This window comes from Trichechus manatus, unplaced genomic scaffold, assembly GCF_000243295.1.
Source record: "Trichechus manatus latirostris isolate Lorelei unplaced genomic scaffold, TriManLat1.0 scaffold00113, whole genome shotgun sequence".
NCBI classification, from domain to species: Eukaryota; Metazoa; Chordata; class Mammalia; order Sirenia; family Trichechidae; genus Trichechus; species Trichechus manatus.
Genome location: NW_004444049.1, coordinates 1980449 through 1988592, shown reverse-complemented (window position 1 = coordinate 1988592; position 8144 = coordinate 1980449). Strand labels below are relative to the sequence as shown.

The 8144-nt window shown below is 53.5% G+C and overlaps 1 pseudogene; it reads left to right on the top strand.

The window, feature by feature from the left end:
- The first annotated feature begins 4697 nt into the window (after window positions 1–4697).
- The window catches only part of LOC101353768 (phosducin-like protein), a 12905-nt pseudogene continuing 9458 nt past the window's right edge, over window positions 4698–8144 (top strand).

The following is an 8144-nucleotide window of genomic DNA, read 5'->3' as shown; positions in this document are numbered from 1 at the left end:
CAGTTAGCACCCTGTTGAGGGGTCTGGGCAGTATTTTGGGGTTCCGTGGTCCCCCACTTTTCTAATCATCAATGCATTCAACAAATGCTTATCAATTTCCTGCTATGTGCCAGGCAAGTAGTTTTGGGGGTGCAACGGTTCAATGCTTGGCTGCTAACAGAAAGGTTGGTGGTTCAAGCCCACCCGGCCGCTCCAAGGGAGAAAGACCTGGCAATCTGCTCCCTATGGGGCAGCTCTACTCTGTCACATGGGGTCGCTATGAGTCAGGATCCACTCGACAGCACCCGGCAACAACAATGTGCCAGGCACCGTGCCAGGTGATGGGGACACAGCAGTCACAAAAGAGACTTGGCCCCTGCTGCCAGAGGCTCAGCATCCGGGAGAGAGATCAGTAATCCCCAAGGGGACAAACACATGGCGTAACTGTGGATGTGATGAATGCTGTGAAGGCAGTAAAATAGAGGCTGATGTGGAGGCGGTGGAGGGTTGTCGTGTTAGCTACAGAGGCCTGGGGAGCCGACGGTGAGCTGAGATCTTAATGGGGAGGAGATCCAGCCCTGCAGAGACTGGGAGGAAGAGCATTCCCGTGGAGGGAACAGCAAGTGCAAAGGCCGGCTGCAGGAGAAAGGTGCCAGCAAGGTGTTTCTCCGAGGGGTTTGGGGAAAGGAGGAGGCTGGTTAGGAGAAGATCTAACCCTTCCTTAGAGGAAGTCCCAGCACCCCTCACCGGTAATGCAGCCAGCATCCCCTCTGGGCTAGAACAGGAAGAGGTGGATCAGACTGCTTGGGGCTGTGGGGAGGGTTGGTACAAAAGGCTGACGCTGCCTCCAGCCCTCTCCCTTCCCTTTCTGCGCCTTCCTGCCTCAGCCACTCTCCTGGAATTCCCAGACTTCACCTGGGGCCTGAGCAGGCACTCAGCAGGTGTCAGGTCCCACAGAGGCATGAATGAATGAACAAACCAAAGAATGAATGAACCAATGAATGCGCAAACCAAAGAGTGAATGAACCAATGAATGACTCAGTCATCAATGAACAAACTAATGAATCAATCATGAATCAACAACAAATCGCAGGCCTTCACTGGGTCTGGGATACCTGCCCACTCCCCTCTCTGCATCCGGGCCTCCTTCCCCCGGGAGGGTCAGTGGCTGGGTGATGGGCAGGCTCTGGGGGCTTCTGGCCGCCCATTCCTCACACACCGCCAATACCCAGACCCTGGAGAGAGGGTGGCAGGTGGTGACCCTCAGCCCACACCTCTGTGTCCCAGGATGGAATGGCAGGACTTTCAGAAAGGTCTTGAGACTTCTCGTTTCTTCTTCCTGCTATGAGACGTTTTCTAATTACAAAGGTTTGTTGTGGGAAATTTAGAAATAACTGCGAAGAAGTGTGCATATGCTCACAGAAACGCTACAACCCGTCTCCAGGAGACAATCGGTGTGGGCACATGGCTGTCTGTTCTTCTAGCACCTTCTGTATGTGCGGTTACATACATTTATAGTTTACAGACATCGTCCTATTCAAACGGTTGCTAATCTGGGTTTTTTTTTTTTCACTTATCTTGGAAACATCTTTCTGTAACAATGAATAACTTTCTTCATCATTTTTAATATTAGAGTATAAACTCTAGTCAGGGATTTCATTTTATTTAGATCCACAGTCAATGCCCATGTGAGCAGCAGTCAAGAAATCGAACGACGTATTGCGCTGAACAAATCTGCTGCAAAAGACCTTTTCGAAGTGTTGAAAAACAAAGACATCACTTTGATGACTAAGGGACGCCTGACTCAAGCTGTGGTATTTTCAGTCACCTCATATGCATGCAAAAGCTGGACAATGAATAAGGAAGACCGAAGAAGAATTGATGCCTTTGAACTATGGGGTTGTTTCCTTTTTGGCTTGTAACAATCTGTTTTATTGTGGTAAGATACACACAACATAAAATTTACCACTTCAACCGTTACAAAGTGGACAGTTCAGTGGTATTTAGTAAATTCACCATGCCATACACCTGTCATCACTACCGAGATCCAGAATATTCCATCACCCCGAAAGGAAACCCGTCCTCATTGCAGCCGTTCTGTTTTTGCTCCCCCACCTGCCCCTGGTAACCACTACTAAACTTTTGTCTCTATGTTTTTGCCTATTCTGTCGTTGTAAGGTGGCTTCGAGTCAGCCCCCAGCTCATGGTGACCCCAGGCAGAATGGAATGAAACACTGCCTGGTCCTGTGTGATCCCCACGATCGGATGTGAATCAGACCATTGTGATCCATAGGGTTTTCATTTGCTGATTTTTGGAAGTAGATCGCCAGGCTTTTCTGCCTAGTTTGTCTCAGTCAGGAAGCTCCGCTAAAACCTGTAGCCAGTCTGGATATTTTGTATAAGCAGGATCCTATAACATTTGTCCTTTTGTGTATGACTTATTTCGCTTAGCATAATATTTTCAAGGTTCATCCATGTGGTGGCATGTATCAGAACTTCATTTCGCTTTATGGCTGAGTAATATTCCCTTGTATGGATGGACCACATTTTGTTTATCTGTTCATCTGTTGATGGACACTTGGGTTGCTTTCACCGTTTGGCTATTGTGAATAGTGCTGCAGTGAACATTGGTGTCCAAGGCTCTGTTTGAGTCCTGTTTTCAAGTCTCTTGGGTGTAGACCCAGGAGTGGAATTGCTGGGTCATATGCAAACTCTGTGTTCAACTTTTTGAGCAACCGCCATACTGATTTCCACAGAGACTGCACCATTGTACGGTCCCACTGGAGTGAATGTACCCATTTCTGCGCGTGTTCATGATAATCTCCTCAGGCGCAAGCCTGGGGCTGACCTGCTGGGCCAGGGGAACTGCTTTTCTTATTCTGCCCTCGCTGCCAAATCCCTGTCCAGGAAGACCCTTCCCATTTACACTCTGGTGGGGCTCTACAGTCCCTGCTGGGCCCTCTCCGGGAGACTGGCGCCTTGAGGTGACCATCTGTCTGCCGCTCCCCTGGGGACTGTGGGCCATTGGTTCCCACTCTGGGATAGGGGCTGGCCCCACCCCTCAGAGCTACCTGGGCGAGAACCTAGTGGGTCAGGACTTCAGCTGGTGCACAGGCCCCAGGGCTGGAAGAGGAAGGGGAGGCAGACCTTGTCAGGCCCCAGCTTGGGGGCCAGGTTGTCCAAGGAACCCTCTGAGCACAGACCCTCCCTGAAGAGCCCTGGCCAGACCCAGAGCTGCTGCCCTTTGCAAACTGTTGTCCTAGATGGCTGGGAAGGGCTTGGGGGCATGGGGAAACAAAAGAAGGAAAGGTCCCAGCCCCCCAGGTGTGGCTAAGGGGGGGGTTCAGAGCCGATTGCCGCTGGGAGGGGCCGTGTGTCATCTTATACCATGCTTCCTGCAGAGGGCCTGGGTGAGGAGCTGGGGCACAGAGATGAGGAAGGGGAGTTCGGAATATTCCAGAGGTGGAAATGGGGTTGTTCATGGATAAAAAGATGCTCCAGGAAGACTGGATTCTCAGCCCTGGAGGGACGTGGGCCAGTTAGGAGTTGGCGGTTGAGCCAGTGTCTGAGGTTGGGGGACTCCCCAGATACTGCTTCCGGGGACCCCAGGGCTGAGGAACTCTGGCTGTCACACGCCCAGCCAGGGCGCCTGTGCACCCACGAACCATGACCACAGAGGCCGGAGGTCACCATGGATGCAGCAGGCAGGGAGATGCCTGGGGCAGGGCAGGGCCTGGAAGGACGAGCAGGGAGCAGGACAAAGGCAGAGGGGGCAGGGGCATTGGGCGGGAGAAGAGCAGACAGGGACACGGAGGTGGCCCGGTGTGAGGACGGCGAGGACCAGGCTGGCTGGGGTGGTCGGGCCGTGTGACCACCTGGAGCCTCGAACGCCACTCTAAGGGAGGTAGGCTCTGCCCACAAGGCAGAACCCGTGGCGGCGTCACCTAGGTCAACGTGGGGACAGTGGCGGGGACCCTGCCCCAGCCCAGTCCTGCCGGCTGCCAGGGCCCAGCCTTGAACAGGACCTGCAGCGCTGGGGGCCCAGTGACCTTGACCTCCCCTTTCTTCTTTCCTGGTTTCCGACTCCTGCTCGGCCCAAGCAAGAGACGGGGAGGCAGCACTTTATACTTCAATCGTCGCTTTCATCTGAAGCCCTGAAAGGACTTAGCAAACACGGCTTAATTAAGGACCCCAGCACCCTGAGCCTCCTAAATACTGTTTTGCAGCTGAACAGCGGACAGAACAGAAGATACGTGGTTTGTCCAAGAGTGAGCAGCGGAGTGGGGCTGACCCACCTGGGGCGGGGCTCCGGCTTCCGCAAGCTGCCTCCTCACTGTTCTTGTTGGGTCTCCACTCGCTCCAGCCAGGGCACTGATCGGATGGTGGCGGCTTCCAGAAGTGCCCATGAGAGAGCAGCCCAGCCGTCCTGATGCTCACTGCCGGCCAGGGACCTTTCCGAGCTGAGAATGGGTCCTGGAGCATGTAATCTGCTCCCACAGAGCCGTGGGGTCTGGCAGGGGTGAGGGGGCTGGCGGAGATGCCTGGGGTGGGGAGGGGGGGAGGTTGGCCCAGGTCCTGCTGGGAAATTCCTGGCGTTCTTTCTTTGGGGTCTGTGAGCTCATGAGCAAGCATGGTGGGTGCATTTGATAAACCGGAAAAGAAATCATTCACTGAAAAGGAGAAAAACAAATGCCACTCAAAGCTGAAGGTCAGTGGTCATGGAAGTCGAAGACGGGGAGGCAGCCCAGCTGGACGATGAGCTGGCCAGCGCCGTGATGTTTGCAAAGAGCTGCTCCCCCAAGCATCCCATCTGCAGCCTCCCAGCTCAGCCCTGGTCCCAGGCCCCAGCCCAAAAGCCTGGGCAGCTCCGGGGGCCTGCTGGCTGACGTCTGCTTCTTGTTCGCCATGGCCTGGTCTCAGCCCAGCAGCCAGAGTGGCCCTCTTACAATGCAAATCACACCAGGCCCCTGCTCCTCTCAAAACTGTCCAAAGCCTCGGGTTACAGTCCAAGTACAAGCGCAAGTCTGCCGTGGCCCCCAAGGCCCACCCTCATATCCTCCTTCCCTCTGTCCCTCCTCCAGCCACTCCAGCCTCCTCATCCCTCCTTTCCTGCCCCTGGGCTTGAGCACTGCCAACCCAACACTTAGCTCAGCCCGGATCCGCCTGCTGGCTCCCCCGCACCGGCCCCCAGTTAATGCTCACAGGCTGCCTTCTTTCTCAGCGAGGCTCTTGAATTAAAATTGGGGCCCCTTCCTCTAGCATTCCCAGGGCCCTTCCTCACACGCCCCCTTCTGAGGGGCTGGGTCATCTTCTTGTGGGTTTCGACCAGGCTTGCCTCCCCCAGCTACAGCGTAACTTCTGCGGAGCAGCATGCTGGTTCTGTTCAGGAGGGCAGTGCCCGGCCTGGAGCAGGCAACAAGGAGGGGTGGCTCCATCTTGACCCCCCACAGGACCCTCCAGGCCAAGAGCTGGGAGATACCCTTGAGGACTGTTAACTGTGTGCCATCGAGTCGATTCCAACTCATAGCGATCCTACAGGACAGAGTAGAACTGTCCCATACACTTTCTCACTCAGGCTGCTAAACCAAAAGGTCGGCAGTTCAAATCCACCAGTGGCTCCTTGGAAACCCTATGGGGCAGTTTACTCTGTCCTATAGGGTCACTATGAGTCAGAATCAACTCAACTGCAATGAGTTTAATTTTTGCTTTGTTTTGTTTTTTAATCTTTATGGAAGCAGACTACCACATCTTTCTCCTTGGGAGCAGCTGGCGGGTTCAAACTGCCAACGAGCTGAGCGCTTAACCACTGAGCCACCAGGGCTCCTTTGCCTTGAGTGCTGGAGGTCCTCGATGGGTTAAATGTCCAGCCTTGACTTAAGGGCAATTTGCTGGGAATCCTAAACCCAAAGTTCCCAGGGATGAAAGGGGATTCAGGGGTGGAGTTGGGTGCCCCAAACTCCAGGGCAGGCTGATCTCACAGGGCAAAGGTGTGGGGACTGGTTGGCCAGAGAGAAGGAGACTCCAGCAGACCAGAGGGCAGAGGAGCAAGAGTGAGCGGAGCTTCAGAGCAAGGTTCTCCTGTGATTGTGACTGGGCGGTGGGGGGCCAGTAGAAGGCCAACCGTAGAGGCTGCACTACCAGCACCCCAGCTGTGCCCACAGTCACCGGGCACTGACGATCTCATGACACTGCCCCACAGCCCCTTGGGAAACATGTACTTCCCCCATGGAAGGGTGAGCGGGATGGGGTTGTGCACAGCCCCACAGTCAGGCCCATGCAGAAGGGCGACCTCCTTGTCCTGGTCTCCAGAGTCACGGCCCCTCCATAAGACCTACCTTGGGGAACAGGGTATGCAGCCATCCCGGAGGCTCAGGAAAGTACAGCAAGGAATTAGGGCTTCCAGATGTTGCGGATTGAATTGTGTGTTGAAACAGAAATATGCTGGAATCCTGACCCTGTACCTGTGGATAGAATCCCGTTTGGGAACAGAGTTTTCTTTGTCATGTTAATGAGATTATATCAGCGTGAGGTGGGTCCTAAACCTAATCTTTTCTGAGTTAGAAAAAGAGCAGATTAGATGCAGGAGCAGATTAGAAACAGCCTTCAGCATGGATTACACCTCAACATAAAGAAAACAAAAATCCTCACAACTGGACCAATAAGCAACATCATGGTAAATGGAGAAAAGATTGAAGTTGTCAAGGATTTCATTGCACTTGGATCCGCAATCAACACTCATGGAGGCAGCAGTCAAGGAATCAAAAGATGCATTGCACTGGGCAAATCTGCTGCAAAAGACCTCTTTAAAGTGTTGGAAAGCAAAGCCGTCACTTTGAGGACTAAGGTGCGCCTGAGCCAAGCCACGGTGTTTTCAATCACCTCACGTACATGTGAAAGCTGGACAATGACTAAGGAAGACTGAAGAAGAATTGACGCCTTTGAATTGTGGTGTTGGCAAAGAGTATTGAATATACCGTGGGCTGCCAGAAGAACCAACAAATCTGTCTTGGGAGAAGTACAGCCAGAATGCTCCTTAGAAGCAAGGATGGCGAGACTACGTCTCCCATACTTTGGACATGTTATCAGGAGGGACCAGTCCCTGGAGAAGGACATCATGCTTGGTAGAGTAGGGGGTCAGCGAAAAAGAGGAAGACCCTCAACGAGATGGATTGATGCAGTGGCTGCACCTGTGGGCTCAAACATAACAACGATTGTGAGGGTGGCGCAGGACCCGGCAGTGTTTCGTTCCATTGTGCGGAGAGTCTCTATGGGTCAGAACTGACTGGATGGCACCTAACAACAACAACAGACACAGAAGCCAGCACAAAGAGGGGGAAAGACAGACGTCACATGAAGATCACCAAGGAACCGAGCAACGTGGGGGCTGCAGAAGGTGAAAGGGACAAGGATCCCCCTACTCCCAGCCAACAGAGAGAGCACCTTCCCCTAGAACCGCTTCCCTGTATTCAAACTTCTAGCCTCCTGAACTGAGAAAACATAAATTCCTGTTGTTTACAGCCACCCACCCGGGGTGTTTGTCACAGCCGCACTCGGTGACTAGGACGCCAGACTTAGCACGGAAAAGCAGGATGTCCCGTGAAATTTGAAGTCAGATAAACAACACATAATTTTTTTAGTGTAAGTATGTCTCATGCCATCTTTGGGGCATACTTACCCTTAAAACAATTTGTTGTTTATCTGACATTCTAATTTCTTCCTGTGTCCTGGGTTTTCGCTGGTCCCCTAGCTGGGAGGAGCCTTCCAGGGACCCCGAGGGCATCTTGAGGCAGCCATGCCCTGCCACACCAATCCCCCCATTTGGTGTCAAGCTTGAGCACCCCACCACTGGGAGCGTTCAAGGGGTCAGGGAGGGGGCTCCTGTGCTGCGTTGGAGGTGGAATCCTGGCATCCTAAGATTTCAGCACCAGAAACGGATCCCAGAGGTGACCAAGACTTATTTTACAGACAGGGAATCTGAGGACCGCAGAAGTGTGGGGTGGCTTGTTCCAGGTCCCACTTGATGTTGGCAGCTGCGTGAGATCTGAAACCCAGGGTCCTGACTCCTGTGGTCTTTGGACACACTCACGGCTTTCCAAGCTGGAGCCTGGGGACCCAGGCCCCGTGTGGCCGAGAGAGTTGGGGTGGGGGTGGAGAGAGGGGACCCA